At 41.3% G+C, this 17,155-nt stretch overlaps 1 protein-coding gene across 6 annotated transcripts in view; it reads left to right on the top strand.

The window, feature by feature from the left end:
* Nucleotides 1-17,155, top strand: part of ROCK2 (Rho associated coiled-coil containing protein kinase 2) — a 167,470-nt gene that overhangs the window by 36,092 nt on the left and 114,223 nt on the right. The window lies entirely within an intron of this gene.

Raw genomic sequence — 17,155 nt, forward strand, 5'->3', positions numbered from 1 at the left:
CTGTCTGCCATTAGGGAATTTTTTCCCGAGAACCCCCCGCAACATTTTGCGAATCCTCAGGGGTTCATGAACCCCAGTTTGGGAACCACTGACTTAGAGTGAAGTCAGCATACTTAAAAGGGCAATGTGCATCTCTTCCTCTCACACAGGGTGTATGTCTCTGTCTGCCATGCTGTCTCCCCTCCCTCCATTCATGCTGCCTTGTAGAGTGTGAGGCAACACTGACAACAGTGGGTTAACCCTTGAGGGTTCAGCCAAAATCTAGTTCATCATTTAACAGTAAGGCATTCCTTGGGAAATATCCCACCCTCTTCCATCCTCTGACCTCACCACCTCAACAAAGCTTCACAATCATCATTGCTGTGTACAGTATTAAATTTTGTTTAAAACTTATACTCTGTGTGTGTGTGTGTGTGTGTGTGTGTGTGTAAAGAGAGAGAGAGAGAGTCTTTTATCTGATGAAAAAAAAATTTCCTGGATCCTAACCCTCCCCGTCTCCCCATTTACATTAATTCTCACGGGGAAATTGGATTCGCTTAACATCATTTCGCTTAAAGTCATGTTTTTCAGGAACTTAACTACAGTATTAAGCTAGGAATTACTGTGTTTTATAATTTCAGCAACATTTTCCTTTATTCCTGGAGTGCCTAAGTCTGTGGCCAAAAGATATATCAATGGAGCACTGTGTGCCCATGTTATAAGTTTTGGGTATACCTCGTTATCCTCGTCCTGAGTTCTTCTCATCTTAATTTCAGCATGTTGTTGGGGGTTTTTTATTTAAATGATTTTAAGAGATTATAAGAAGTTTTAAAGCTTTATGATAGGTTGTCATAATTTGAAATGTAATTTTAAAGAGCTTCATAGATTTTAAGGCCAGAAGGGACCATCATGATAATCTAGTCCAGTGGTTCCCAAACTGGGGTTTGTGAACCCCTGGGGGTTTATGAAATGTTACAGGGAGTTCTCGGAGAAAATATTCCCTAATGTCGTACAGAGCTGTCCCTGGGACCCCGGGCATCATGGGGCCAGCAGCCCGGAGCCCCTGGACTTCCAAGAGCTAAGAAGATCAAAGAAAGCGTATCTATCACACTGAGGAGATTTAAACTTCAAGACTCCTTATAAGAAATGAAAAGGGAGGTGGATATTTTTTGCTGTTTTTAAAATTAAATAGGCAGCTAGTATTGTTTTAAAAATTATTATGAAGAACAAGTTTAAGCTTTGTTGTAACGTGCGTTGTTTGCCTGGACTGTTCAAGACCTGAATACTTGTGTAGGAGGAACTCTTTGAGTTGGCTTCTTAAATACCTTCCTGCTGTTTCACATCTGATACTCTTTGATGAAACCTAGGAGCCTTGTCGTATAACAGGCTTATTCAAAGGGATACAAGCTATGAAAGTGAGATCTTGGAAGAGTGTTGCTGTTTTCAAAATGTAATAAAAATATTGTAATAATAAATAGTGTGTAATAAGCTTGTCATAAAAACAAACGTTATATTCCCCAGATCACTACTTTTTATAATTTATACTCAGGTAAAGGAGAAAATCCCTGGAAATATTCATTTTTAGGAGGAGGTTCATGAGACTTGACATTTTAGTGAAAGGGGTTTACAGTTTGGGACCACTGATCTAGTTGTTCAGGTTGTTACAGTTTGGGACCACTGATCTAGTTGACCTCATGCACATTGTGGGCCACAACTATTTCACATTTGGGGACAATGTATACCTTCATGTCAGCAGCACTGCTGTGGGTACCTGCATGGCCCCACAGTATGCCAACATTTTTATGGCTGACTTAGAATAATACTTCGTCAGCTCTTGTCCCCTAACGCTCCTACTCTACTTGGGCTACATTGACGACATCTTCATCATCTGGATTCATGGAAAAGAAGCCGTTGAGGAATTTCACTATGCTTTCAACCGTTTCCATCCCATCATCAGCCTCAGCCTAGACCAGTCCACACAAGAGATCCACTTCCTGGATACTAGAGTGCTAATAAGCGATGGTCACATAAACACCACCCTATCCTGGAAACCTGCTGATCACTGTACTTACCTATATGCCTCCAGCTTTCTTCCAGACCACATCACACGATCCATTGTCTACAGCCAAGCTCCAAGATACAACCACATTTGCTCCAATCCCTCAGACAGAGACAAACACCTACAAGATCTCTACCAAGCATTCTTACAACTAGAATACCCACCTGCTAAAGTGAAGAAACGGATTGACAGAGCCAGAAGAGTACCCAGAAGTCACTACAGGACCGGCCCAACAAATAAAGTAACAGAACGCCAGTAGCCGTCACCTTCAGCTTCCAGCTAAAACTGCTCCCAAGCATCTATGAAGATCTACAACCTATCCTGAAGAACGATCCATCACTCTCACAGATCTTGGGAGACAGGCCAGTCCTCACTGACAGACAGCCCCTTGTTTTTTTTTCTTTCCTCCTGCTGATAATAGCCCACCTTAATTGATTAGTCTTGTTATAGCTGGTATGGCAACACCCATTTTTTTGTGTTCTCTGTGTGTAAATATATCTTCTTACTGTATTTTCCACTGCATTCATCTGATAAAGTGAGTTTTAGCCCATGAAACTTATGCCCAAATAAATTTGTTAGTTTCGAAGGTGCCACAAGTACTCCTTGTTCTTTTTCCTCTGGCTGAGTTACTGTAGTTCTCAAATCATGATTTAAAGACTTCAAGTTACAGGAAATCTTCCATTTACTGTAGTTTAAACCTGCAAGTGACCCGTGCTGCAGAGGAGAGCAACCTTGCCCTCCCCCCCCCCGGCAGGTCTCTGCTAATCTGACCTGGGAGAAAATTCCTTCCTAATCCCAAATATGGCCATCAGTTGGACCCTGGGCATATCAGCAAGACCTACTAGTCAGATACCTGGAAAAGAATTTTCAGTAGTAACTCAGTGCCCTCCCTGTCTAGTGTCTCATCTTCAGCCATTGGGGATATTTGCTACTAGCAGTCACAGATGGATTACGTGCCATTGTAGGCAGTCTCATCATATCATCTCCTCCATAAATATACCAATTTCAGTCTTGAAACCAGTTTTTTGTCCCTACTGTCTAAACTTGTTGATGACCAGGTGATATCCATTTGTTCTTAAATAGGTTTATTTTTAAAAAAGAAAACCTATTTAATTTAAATTGGGAAATTATTTAAAAAAAAATTCAAATTTTACCCCCCCCATCTAGTAAAATATGTGCCTTATGTGCTATGAATTGTTTGTATTGGCACTCCAAATATTTTTTGGGTGTGGGTAGGGTCAGGGGATGTATTTGAGTGTGAAGCTCTCAATAAAAGAGAGTGCAATAACAGAGGAGTAATGTCACTGATGTCATCTTTTAAATAAGCTTTTGTTGAAAGAAAATAACTGGGTACCTTGAGTATGGAGCTGATGCTATTGAATAAAAACTACAGAGGTAAACAAAGTTGCACAGATAAAACTTTCAATATAAAATTCCAGCCCCCTCCTGGCTCTCTCCTCTCCCCACCCCCTTCAAAAAATCATTCAAATAACCCTAAAACAACATATGAACTGAATTCCAAAACCATGGAAATAACAGTGATACACAATGAGGTGCATATAGCATAAGGCTGCTCAGTCACCTGTTAAGAGTCGGTGTTCCAAAATCTCATCTCCCAATTTAGCTCACCAAATATCCATTGTTTCCATAAGAACAGAGTAGAAGAGCTTTTAACCAAGAGGCATCTAGCAAAGTTAATACAACCCATGTCAAGGATATTTTATCAACCCCACACTCGGCAAATGGGAGTTAACCAGTCATGTTGAGCCCAAGAGACCCCTACCCCCTCGTTACTGTTGCACCTGCTCCAAGTGCAGGGAGCAAATAAAAGGAAGATGAGTCAGCTCAGTCTGAGCTGGCTGAGGAGGATGATGTATGTATGCTGCTGGCTCCTGCTGAAGAACTGTCAGCCCTTCAGACTGCTGAGGTGGGTATTCGTGATTACACTATGGAGAACCCACTGGCTGTGGGGACACCAGGGTGCTGCCCAGAGAAGGCAGATCCGAAGTGAACTTAAGGGTTGGAAGTGACCAAGGGAATGTATTGGGAGCCAATACTTGAATCCCAGACAAGGAGGTTGCTGGCTTCACAGGTCCCTGGGTTGGAATCTGGTGGAGTAGTGTGGGACCAGATTCCCCTACCTTCCACCCCATGCTGGCGACCCTACATGGAGACTGTTAGTTTGCTCTGCTCTGCCTAGGGGGCTGGAGTCCCTGACTGTCTGGCTCAGCGGAGTGTCTTGAGGACTCTGTGACAGGATGTATCAAGCCTGCTCTGGGCTGCCGGGTGCACCCTTCCCTCTCCGCTCCCCAAATGCGCAGAGCCTTATGACAGTCCTCAATAGCACTTCTGTCAAATGTGCATTCATTTACTGAGTCTCTCAGCAAGTTGTTTATGCTTTGAATTTCACTCAGCAGTACTGCTTACTTGAAAATTTTCATTTTTCAGCTACTGAAACAAGAAATGTCTTTAAAGCTTACTGAAAATGAGATTAGCGTCACAAGCTTGATATTTTCAAATCAAAATAAAGTAGCAATATCATTCAAAGCGATGGATTTTTAAAATCTGTCACATTATGTGAGAATTAACAAAGTTGCTTTAGAGTTTGGCTCTTCAGTTTATCATGCACCTTGTCAAAACTATTACAGTCATATTACCAAGACATTAAATAGACTTAACTATGTAAAAAAAACAAAAACAAAAACACCTTCAGAGACACCTAACCTGTAAATAAGATGCTTATTGTTAAGGATGTTTCTCCCTCTCATCCCCTCAAGCCAGATTTAGACAGTAAAGTTGTGACATTTTGTTCATTGGAGAAAGCGGAAAAATAGCTAAAATGGGTGTTGACTCAGTTGGCTAAATAAGGCTAGTGATCTTCTAAAAAAAAAAAGATTGGGTAAGTGTTAACCAGTGGGATATCTGATGTGGATCAAGCATAGTGTATGGTCTTAAATGGTAGCCCTGACCCATGGATAATTAAAAATGTAATTTGATGCTCTCCATGGAATTAAGTTAACATGTCAACTTAATATAATGTAGCTAAAATTTTGTAGCAGTGGACTGTTCTGATCTGGCATTGCAGTCATGTATTTCATCTAGCATTGCAGTCAAACACTTGATGTTAATATTGTCCATTTAAACATTTTTTTTAAGCTACTGAGATGGTTTGAAATGACAGCAAGTTCACAGGAATACAATAGGGTCTTTTGATATCCAGGAGTTTTATTTGAAATGGAATGAAATTATGACTTTTCCATTCAGCAAAAAATGTCAATTGCGTTTCAACCTGAACCAATTACTTTTTTTGGAACTACCAGGGAACTGAAAAATCAGTTCTTTTCGAAGCCCAAAATCAAGGCTGTGCTTGATATTAGAAGAATAGGGATTCTGCATCTGTGATTTTTATTGATGTGATAAAGGCAACTTTCTATGCAACTCCTCTTTTGAATGGAGGAAAAGTTGGAAGATCTTGGAAAGTATTGTAGGAGAGAGCTGAAGGGAGACTTTTTTTTTTTTTTTAAAGGTTTTCTGCCCTGTGTTGAAAGATTAGGGAACACAAACAGGAGAAATTGACTTACACAATGATTCAAGAAGTACATATGCACATAACTGTAAGCACACGTATAGTTTCATGGAAGTCAGTGGAACTACTCATACTTAAAATCATATACCTTCCTAATCAGAGCCTTATTAGTTGTGCAGGAGGAAAATAGGAAAACTAACTACAGCCAAAGTACTGTATGTCAAAATTGAAAAATACAGCAAGGAATAAATTTCCCTATTTATCTTTTCAGTTAAAGTAATCTTAGGTGTTGAGGGTTGTGGGCAAAGTTTCATGAGTGTGTGCAAACGTGTGTCAGTGTCGAAGGGAGACAAGGTTAAAGTTAATTATGTCCCTTAATTCAGCGATTAATCTGATATGTAACCATTTTCTTTAGGGGTATTGTGCCCTCCCTCACAATACTCCCTTATATGGCCCATTCAAACCGTATGAAATAGTTCCAGGCCTGGAGAGTTTGCAAACAAAGATTTCCAAGGAATTTCCAGGTAGTTCAGGAAATGTTCACCTCTGTAGCCAGGGTGTGATTTGATGGATCTTGGAGCAGTGGGGACACCTCTCCCTTCCAAAACAGGGAGAGGGAAATATATCAAGTGGGAGTGGCTGAAACAGTGTTACGCACACTCCCCCAGATTTCCCCCTTGCTCTGCCAATGGCCTGCTCTGTGTGTGTGTGTGTGTATGATAGAGGGGGAAGGAGCTGCTGTTTTCTTGTCTCTTCCTCCCCTCCTATGCTGTATGTGTGGTGTTCTGTCTCTCATGGCATCCAGATACAGTCCTGGCATCTATCCTGCCCGCTTTGGTTGCCATGGAACAGCAGGCATCAGGATGGTTGGCTGTCACCTGCAAGGGGGCTGTGTTTCTGTTGACTACTAGTGAGTAACTGTTTTGGTTTCTGTTCCGAATTCTGTCCTTTCCCACCCGTATGTTGTATTCTGGATCTCTTACGATGTCGGGCTAGACTAATTGCCAAACTTGGTTTGGGGTCTGGAAGAGATTTTTCTCATATGCCAGAATTGGCAAACTACTGGGGTGGGGAAGGATTCATCTTCCACTTGGCATCCCAGAGGCCTGTTTTGGGGGGGTTAAATTGCATGTCTCAAGGTGGTGGATTTCAGTGTAGTTGATGGGTTAAAAAGGATCCAATGTGAGGTCCCTGCACATCCTGCTTGGGCATGAGCCCTGAGTATGATATGGTATGGGGAGGAGTACACCTCCCTGTCTTGTGCAGTATGTAGTTCCCCATATTTCATCTCTCGTGTGGAAGAGTGGAATGGATTGGGTCTCTGGCTTCCAGCCAGAGTCCCTGGGCAGGACTGAGACTGTAGTGAGGGTATTGCCTCATGCCTGCCCTCAGTTTTGAAGAACCTGGGACAGCGGTGAAATCCACACTGGAGTTGCCCTGCCAGGCAATTTGGGTAGTGGTTCCTCATTGGTTAATAATTTTAATGACATTGTGGACTCCACATTTACCAAACTATGGTGTATATTTCTCATTCTTTCTGTATCTGGATCAATGGTAATGACTGTGTTTGAGTCCTATAAACTATTCAGTTTGGGCTAATGTTGTTAGCAGGATTGCTTTATAGCTCAGATTCTGAAATACACATGTCTTTGCTTTGCTTTTCCAGGTCCCAGTTTACTGAGGAAAAAGTTTTAAAGAAAAAAGTTAATTTTCTTTTCCATCTTGACATAGACACACACAATAACAAACATAACATGCATTCCTTAGTCATGCTATTTTTCATCTCAGTTCAGATAATGTAAAATCTGGCTTCTACTCGTTTGAGAAAGTCTTTCTAAAGCTGTCTTTCAGTGAGTCTATTTGATGAGGCTTTCTTAAAGATTATTTGTCTGGGAGAAGTCTTTAGAGGTATTCATATTATCAGTCTGCCTCAGGTCAATTGCATTCTACTATATTTAATGATTGGCTATTGAAAGCACATTCAAAAATGAAAGCAGATTTTACAGTCATATGAAAAGTCAAAGAGGTTTTCTCAGTCTAGTTGGTGGCACAGAAAGGGATCCCTAGAACACAGCCGGTCTCTCCTTCATCTACATTTAGGTAAGTAAATGTCTCACCTTAATAAATGAAGTCTGTTGCAGATGAAAGGTTTTCCTCTTTTTTGCTGAAGATGAATCTTTGGTGGCTTGCAGTGAGTGGGCTGGAACTGGGGCCAGTAACCCAGAAAAACCAGAGACACATCAGGTTGAGATAATCATTGTAGATGGCTTCTGGTTAAGGAGAGATTGGCTCCTTTGTTTTCTAGTTATGTCTAGACCAGCATGGATACAAAAATTTGTATCTGCATCTGATTTGCGATCTGCAAAAATTGTTTGTGGATATCCATGGATTTGCAAAGCTGTACTAACAGCTCCACAGGTCTCTGTGCACCAGTGATGCAGGGCTGTGCCAAGCCCCCAAACATCCTCCAACTTCTCCCCAGAGACCTCCTGCCCTGCTGCCCGTTCCATCCCCACGTACCTCCTTTCCCGCTCTGGGTAGGGAGGATACAGTCCTGCACCCTTGTACGCAGCACTGCCCTCCCAATGCAGGGCTCAGACACCCCTGAGCAGCTGTGGCAGCTCTACCACACACACATCTGACTGGGACAGACAGCGGCAACAGCCACTTTTTTTTACAGCACCCACTGGTGCTGTCCACTAGTTTAAAGTGTAACCACACTTCTTTCAAAATGTCACTTGGCTTACTCCCTTATGGGAGATATAGTTTGCCTTCTCCATCCGAGCAAACTGGGGGACTGCAACTCCCAGAATGCCCAGTGGGCTATTTCCACATACCACAGCCTGCTGATTTGTGATTCAAAGAGCCAAGCTGGAGCCTGAGGGCTAAATGACAGCCACTCCATTCAGGTGAGAGTGTGAGCCAGACTCCTGCATGGATGCAAAACTTGTATCTGCATCCGAGCCACAAAAATGGTCGGCAGATAGCCACAGATTTGCAGAGGTCTAGTCATATCCTCACTGTGGACTGTTTCTCTCCCCCTTTACTTACTATATCAAGATCTCATCTGGCATCCAAGTATATCTAGTTTAAAAGTCACTGTTTAGAGGCTCAGCAACTAAAACTGTAACTTTGTGGTTATTCATTGGAACCTGCTCAAGTTCTTTTAAAATTTAGGAAAGTTTCTGTTTATGTTCCTCCAGTGCCTCCAGTGCTTTAATAACAAAAGTATCAATAGCTGTAGTTTTTGTGTGTCCTCAATTGCAGATGACATGTAATTTCCATAACTTAATTTTTATAAATGGAGTACTGAGCTGCCATAGCAATAGATGTAATACTGATGAAATAAGAAATGTAGACATTTTCTGTTTTGTGGTCACTAATGAATCTAGACTACATAGGAACTTTCTTTTTCTTCCTGACTGAGCTGACAAATTTCAACCAAGGCTGGTGAATGTTTTGGATTGTTTCTAATACTTTTAGTTCTGTTGACTTTCTTAAATACTCCCATCTGATTAATTGCTCTGAATTATGGTGTGAAAGATCTGCTCTTCCTCATCCATCTTGTAACCTGCACTCTACATATTGCCTGAAACCCATAGCTAGTAGAGAGTTGAATGCTTGATAAATGATAGATTAATTCTCTTGCCTCCTTTTTAGTTTATGGAAATTAATCACTGACCTTTGCATGCTGTGCAGCCATTACTGAAATGAAGTATACAAAACGTTGCAACCTCAATATTGAGGTTGAGCTAGAGGTCCTCAGAGCACAAAAAATGGAACAGCTAAATTTCCACGTGGACTTTAAACGTTTTGGTAATCTCCTTTTTGTAATGGAGCACAATGGACAGCATGGCCTTCATATAAGCTAGTGGAATACTCCTTGTTTGACCTCTGAGCAGTCCTGTGAATTGTACTTTGGTACAAATCCCACTTTGTTTTTCACCTTCCTCCCAACCCCATTGTATCAGCTTTGGCCCACCTCCCTATCCAGTGAAGGGGATGGATCTGTAAGTGAAGCACAAGTTCATATCATACTCTGAAGTGGCTGTATAACACAGTTTATGATGTATCAGCCATTTGAAGGGTCTTTTTGAATCCATGTGGTTGACCATTCTTGATCTGTAGTTTGCTATTTGGACAGTGCTGTGATAGAATGAATCTTCCTGGGACAGTTGTATGACCTTAAAGTCTATGATTGCATTAGATTGACTACTAGTTTGATGAATACACTTGCAGTTAGTTGCAAGGTGTTATAATGCATGCAGAGTTGATCAGAAAGTGATTTTATTTTAGAATAATGCAATTTAACAACAGCCACAGGACATATCTTCACATGTAAGGGTCTTGTAAAGAAATTGATTTTGATTTTGTAATTTGAGTGTTCTGAACAACTGCAATATTTCCGTTGTGTATATTGGAGTCTATTTTGCATAATATCTGCAGAATAATTGATACATTAAAGCAGTTCGTCTCTCACTAGGTGGATGATGCAGACAATCTGCTGAAAATAAGACGACTATTTATGCAACTCTTTTCAATTTAAGTATGATCAGGAAATGAAAAACCATGAAGAAATTCACTTTTTTAACTAGTCATGTATTCAGCACAGTCAAGTGTTGTAGCAATAGTTCTTAGGGGTGGACAGATTCTCTTTTCTCCTCCACCCATTGCCACATAGCAAGTGGAAGATTGAGAAAATTTCATGTTGACTGTGCTTGTATTTAGTAAAATCTTTTTTTTGTTTTTGTTTTTTGTTTTCTAATAATTATGTATACCAAAGACCACTGAATGGTTATGACAACTAAGGTTGGGTGGATATCGAGGTTGGTTTAGAGTAGGTGGGGTGTGCTGTTTGCTGGATTTTCAGCTTTGGAACTTGAGCCCACCGATATAACATAGTCCTACTTTTTTTATTTTTGGAGCACACTGCAAGGCACATTTGCTTTTCCCTACTTGAGAGAGACTAGTAGGACTCTGGTGCTAGGTCATAAGGATTGGAAATTGATATTTAGTTGCTGAGTTATGATTTATGCTCCCTGAGTAGTTGTTTTTATAACTATTTTTAAAATGTCAAGGAATGCCTGGAGCAAGAGAGAGACTGTTTTTATACTGAATTAATATGTAAACTGAAAAAGTAAATACTTTCAGAAAATTAATTCACATTTCTAAACTAAGATGATCAGACTCCGCTCCAAATAAACAAAACCCTCAGTCGTTGTCCTAGAATAATCTGGAATGACTTCAACAGTAGTTTCTGTTGGTTTGAAAACTTAAAGTGAGGCTGATTCCTTTTTCACAAGTATTAACATATAAGGACTTCTAGTTTCTTCCGCTCCCCTTTGCTGACACAATGCTTGGGCTTTAAGGTAACTTTAAAACAGGGTAGAAATCATAGACATGTAGGGTTGGAAGGGACCTCAAGAGATCATCAAGTCTAGCCCTCTGTGCTGAGGCAAGACCAAATAAACCTAGATCATCCTGGATAGGTGTTTGTCTAACCTGTTCTTAAACGTCTCTAATGATGGGGTTCCACAGCTTCCCTTGGAAGTCTATTCCTGAGGTTACTACCCTTGTTGTTAGACAGTTTTTCCAAATATCTGACCTAAATCTCCTTTGCTGCCCATCAAGCCAATAACTTCTTTGTCCTATCTTCAGTGGTCATGGAGAACAATTGATCACTCTATTCCAGTGGTTCTTAAACTTTAGCAACCTGAGGACCCCGCCTTTTTGATTAAAAAATTTTCAGATCCCTAATTTTCCCCAGGGGTGCTCAAGCCTAGGCCCTGCCCCCACTCCACCCCTTCCCTCAAGGCCCCACTCCCGCCCCACCTCTTCCAACCCCCACTCTACTGCTGCCCCTCCTCTTCCCCACCTCTTTCTGCCCCGCCCCTTGCACTTCCAACTCCCATCCCCATTCCTCCCCCTCCTCCCAGCATCTCCTGCATGCTGCTGAACAGCTGTTCTGTGTCGTGCAGGAGGCACTGGGAGGTAGTGGGAGGAGTTGACCGCAAGGCTGGCAGTCCCAGACATGAGTGGCAGACTCCAGCTTGAGAACCGCTGTTCTATTCCTATAACATATTTGAAGACTGTTATCAGATTCTCCCTCAGTCGTCTTTTCTTAAGACTAAACATGCCAAATTCTTTTAACCTTTCCTCAGAGATCAGGTTTTCTAAACCCTTTAATCCAGGGCTTTGAAGCGGAGCCCGGAGCTGGAGCGTGGAGCAGCTCCGGAGCAGTGGAGCTACAGGTTTTTGCCTGGAGCTGGAGCAGAGCTGGAGCACAGCTCCAAAGCCCTGCTTTAATCATTTTTGTTGCTCTCCTCTTGACTCTCCAGTTAGTCCACATTTTTCCTAAAGTGTGGTGGCCAGAATTGGATATGGTGCTCCAACCGAGGCCTTGCCAGTGCTGCATAGAGTGGGAAAATTGCCTCCCATGTTTTAACTATGACGTTACCCAGGATATTCGCCTTTTTTGCAATTTCATCACATTGTTAGTCAAATTCTGTTTGTGATCCACTATAACTCCCAGATCCTTTTCAGCAGTATTATCACCTAAGCAGATATTCTCCATTTTGTATTACACGTTTGCTTTTTGCTTCCCAAGTGTGAACTTGTCTTTATTTAATCTCATCTTGTTTATTTCAGACCAGTTCTCTAATTTCTCAAGGTCATTTTGAATTCTAATCCTGTCTTCCAAAGTGCTTACAATTTGTCCCAGGTTGGTGTCATCTGCACATTTTATAAGCATACTCTTCACTCTATTCTCCAAGTCGTTAATGAAAATGTTGAATATTGACATACCCAGGACAGAGCCAGCGGGACTCCACTAGATACTTCTTTCCAGCTTGACAATGAACTATTGATAACTACTCTGAGTGTTCATCTTTCAACCAGTTACGCACCCCTCTTATAGTAATTTCATGTAGATCACATTTTCCTAATTTGCTTATGAGAATGTCATGTGAAACTGTGTCAAAAGCCTTATACTAAATGTTGATTAACAAGTTAGTTTAAATTGCTAAGTGGTCTCATGAAATTGTTCAGATTGCAGTTAAGGGTCAGATGACAAGATTTATTGGTTAGATGCACAAAATACAAGATCAAAATGAAAGTTTCTTCTGTTTCTCCCAATCTCTCAGTTCAAATCTATCGCCATGTTAACAATATTCATAGACTGTAAACTGTTTGTGGCAAGGACCATCTTTTTGTTGTCTTTGTACAGCATCAGGGTCCAGGTCTTTGACTATGGCTCCTAGGTACTATAGTAATACAAATGATAGTTTCTCTCAAATCATCTCTGGGGTGGCCTTTGGCATTCCCCCACATGATCCTAGTCTTTCCTTTTGTCCGTTCATCTTTCATTTCCTCTTCTTGCGTTGTTTTTGTTGATGACCTACTATAAATCCCAGTCTTAGGTGACACTTCACTGTGGAACTTCACTCTCCAAAATGCTTTACTTTGCTAGTGTTTGACTCACATAGATCTTTGGCTGAAATTCAGAGTTATCTATGTTACAGCCATTTAGTTTTGTGTACATGGTTAGTAGTAATTCCTCTGAGGCAATCAAATCCTTTTATTTACTCTTTTGCAGCAGGGTTTATTGGTTTATTTTTCCCACCCCTTTGGTTAAAGAGGCAGTGGTAATAGGGTTACCATACATCCGTATTTTCCTAGACATGTCCAGATTTTTGGTTCTGAAATGGCTGTCCAGGAGGAATTTCCAAAAAGCTGAACATGTCTGGGATAATAGGGAGGCATGGTAAGCCTAGAGTTACCCGCAGGAACTGTGTCTGAGATGCTCACCCAGCCCTGGCTAAACATGTAACCTGCTTCCCCCTACTGTGCGAGGGGGCGCTGCGGCTTTGATGGGCTCTGGCTGGCCAGGAAGTGATGTCATTCCTCTTCCGGCCCCACCCTGGCTGGGGGCACGATGCTGTGGGCCATGGCCCGTACCCAGGTTAGACACCTGTTCCTGTACTGCTCCCCTGGCCCTGGGGATCCCACTGCTGCTGCTGCCTGGGGGGTCCCCGGCTGCTCTGCTGGCCTGGGCTGAGTCCTGCTGCTCAGCATGGGCTGCTCCATGTGCTGCTGCCCTGAGTTGCTCTTCCCGTGAGTAACTGCCACCCTGCCCGCAGCCAGCCCCTGTCTCCAGCCCTGCCACACCTCCTGCTCACATCCAGCCAACCCCACACCCCCTGGCCCTGCCTCCAGCTAGTCCCTGACGCACCCCCTGCCCTACCTCTAGCCCTGCCTCATTGGTGCCCTGCAGTTCCCAGGCCAGTAACCCTGCACATCTGCTTCAATGAGGGGGAAGCACCCCCGCCCCATATGGAGTGTCCTCTTTTTTGAATGTTCAAATACGGTAATTCTAAATGGTAATGCATTCTCATCATTTTTAACACTTTTTTTTTAAAGACCTTTTATTATTCAAATCGAACCCAGATTATCACAATTCTTTCAAGAAGCATTTATCATACATTCTCTCAAGAAGCAGAGGAAGTGACAATAGTTACCGTAATATGATTGTACTGTAGTTTATAAATTAATTTCTATTGCAAGGAAGGCAGAATAAGAGATTGACTCTGGTTAGTGAAGTTTAAATATGTGTAATTCCTTACTATTCTTAATCAGTTCACAATTTTTGATTATTTTTACTAAAAATAACCCCTTGATTTGATCATGATTTTTAATTTTACAGATTTAAGAAATACTAGTGTTTGAGCATGCATAAAAAATAGATGCATACTTTCAAAGAAATTTAAATTATATTTTCAGATAGTGAGTCAGCTAAAGCAAGAATTAATGTTTCTATGACTCCTATTTTGAGTATCTAGTGAAAAGAATTTCCACTGAGAGTAATGGCTTTCTAAATGAAGAGATGTAGTCATAAATATAGAATTGCATTAGTTTGTAGGACAGGGTGATGTCAGAAGCTAGAAAAAGGTTTTACAAAATATGAATTATTGCATACATTATGGTATGACTCGTTTATATTTATTGGCTATATAGTACGTTAGCTTTTTACCTTTAAATGGTGGGCTCTGTGGTAGTTTTCTAAATTTTACTTGTGACTTTCAAGGTAAACTATAACATTTCCCCCTCACTTCCTCAGTCACAGGTTTGTCATGAGAGGGAAGTGAATGCTGCTTTCTGCAGCAACCTTCCCCTGCTGAGTCTACTGCTTGTGGTTAGCAGTAAAGGAGCAGGGGTTTTCTTCTGGGACAATAAGAAAGTGATGAAATTTGTCTACTCCCCCCAAAAGTACAATGGGGGAAAATATTTTTAAATCAGGTTTGATCCAGAAATCATAGTGGTACCTCTCTCTCTTTCTGTTTTTTTGTTGAAAAAAGTTAAGTGGTTTTAACATGGAAGTGCAACCCATATAGCTAGAGAGAGCGAGAGAGCGTGTGTGTGAGTACAGAAAATCCACCCCCCCCTTTTTTTTTTTTTTTTTTGCAGTTCACTTTCAACATGGGGAAGTGGGGGAGGAGGAGAGGCTTCTGGAATGTGGTTTGAATATGAGGCTATTTCACCATGTTTTTTTTTTACTGTGAAGCAAGAAATATGGTGTCAGCCCACTACTTCTGCTTTCATAAATGTTAGGAGCAAAGTCCAATTTGTGTAAGTGATGAGAGACCCATCTTATTTAGCATCTGAGTTTATTAGTAAACTTCTAAAGCAGTGCTACTTAGTTCTAAGGTGATAGTTGTGTAACTAACCTTAAAAATAATAATGTGTATTGTGCATAGTTTCCCTTTTTAAACATAAAAACAAGTATTTAAATTTTATATCTGAATTTTCTCTTTTAACAATATGTTAAACAGATTATTCAGTTTTCAACCTGAGCAATAAAAGGCTGGGAATTTTATTTTGATATTGAGCCTTCATTAAATGCTCCAGTTATCCTGCTATTGTTTTAAATGTCACTGCTTAAAAACATACAGGGAATATTTTGGTGCATACACAAGTACACCCAAATGTTTAATTTGTTCCAAGAGCTCAGACTCCAGCACTGCTGAAAAATAATTAGGATGGAAGAGCATTCTGGGTATTGTTCATGCAAATGACAGATCAGGTATTCCAGTTTTGCTTCAGAATGACTTTATACAGTATTATTGCAATAAATAGCTTTTTAAACGAGAGTATGGTTTAACCAGATGTAAAACTGGTGATTAGTCATGGTATTTCAGAGAGTGCAGTGAGAGTGATTTCAGTCAGCTCAAGAACATTGAGTTACCTGAAGTGGACTACTTTCACAAAATATCCAAAGAGAAATATATGCTGTATTCAGTGCAGAATTTGGATTGTTTGCAGTGAATGAGGCATGGCACCATGCACAATTTAGATGATAAATAATGTGGTACAGCTACTATCATTCTTCATTCAGTGCTGATCCCAGTGCGTATGCTAATGTGGGTATGCATGTGCTCCATGTTCCTGAGACTAGAAAATTTTTGCTAGCAGTGTCCATTGATCGGCGCCTGTTCTCTTCCTCGCCTTGTGCCCTAGATCAAGGGGATAAGAGGCGGTACAGATCAATCACCTCTCCAGTTACTTTCTATCACCACATGGTCGGAGACCCTCCAATGTCCACAGAGCTGATCCTCTGACTTCAACCTGTAAATATTGTTGTGACATTACCCAGGGTACAGTCTGGACTGTTGGACAGCTGTGTCCCCTCAGTTCTCCAACCTGGGTGCCTTTCGCGCTGCTTCACTGTGAGAACCACTGCTCCTAGCCTGCTCTTACACAGCCTCAAGCATATGAATGCTCTTAGCTAGCCATTCCTGAATTATATTGCAGAGTGACACCGGCAAATTCCCAGTCTCAGAAATGTGAATCTTGCACTGCCCAGCTCTTTCCTTCTGGACAATACAAGCTCATAGAAAGTGTCATTTTATTAAATGAAGATGATATACACACATTTTGTAATCCCAAATGAAGGTTCCCAAACACACACACAGACTGGTTTAGATAAAACAATAAAACAAGTTTAACAACTACAGAAAGATAGATATTAAGTGATTACAAGTAATGAGTAAGGTTACAAGTCCGTCATGAATTTTGTGACTTTACTAGACGTCTGTGACTTCTTTGGCTTCAGCCTGCCGCACTGGCAGGACTGGAGCTGGTGTCAGCAGCCTGGGGCTGCCATATCAGTGTCCACCACTGCCGGAGTGGTCAGTCTCTGCTTGCAAGGGCAATGGCCTGGGGCTGGAGCAGCGGTCCAGGGCTGGTGGCCAGTCCCCAGCAGGGCTCCCATTGTCAGTTATGTCCCCCCTACTCCTAAGGTATTTTTCATAAAAGTCACGGAAAGGTCGCAGGTTTCCATTATTTTTTGTTTATTGCCTGCGACCTGTCTATGACTTTTACTAACGATACCCATGAAAAAAATCTTAACTTTTTAGTAATGAGGCATAAAAGTCAGAATTAGTTACAAAGAAATAAAAGGTAAAACAGAAGCTAATACTTAATTTAGCAAACTAGGTGAATTTAAAGCAAAAAGGTTTCCACATTCTCACAGGAATTTGGCTGGTTCTCTTCAGCCAGGACCCTTCCCCCAGTTCAATGATGCTTCCTTTGTCTTT

The sequence above is a fragment of the Gopherus evgoodei genome, chromosome 3 (genome assembly GCF_007399415.2).
Source record: "Gopherus evgoodei ecotype Sinaloan lineage chromosome 3, rGopEvg1_v1.p, whole genome shotgun sequence".
Taxonomy (NCBI): domain Eukaryota; kingdom Metazoa; phylum Chordata; order Testudines; family Testudinidae; genus Gopherus; species Gopherus evgoodei.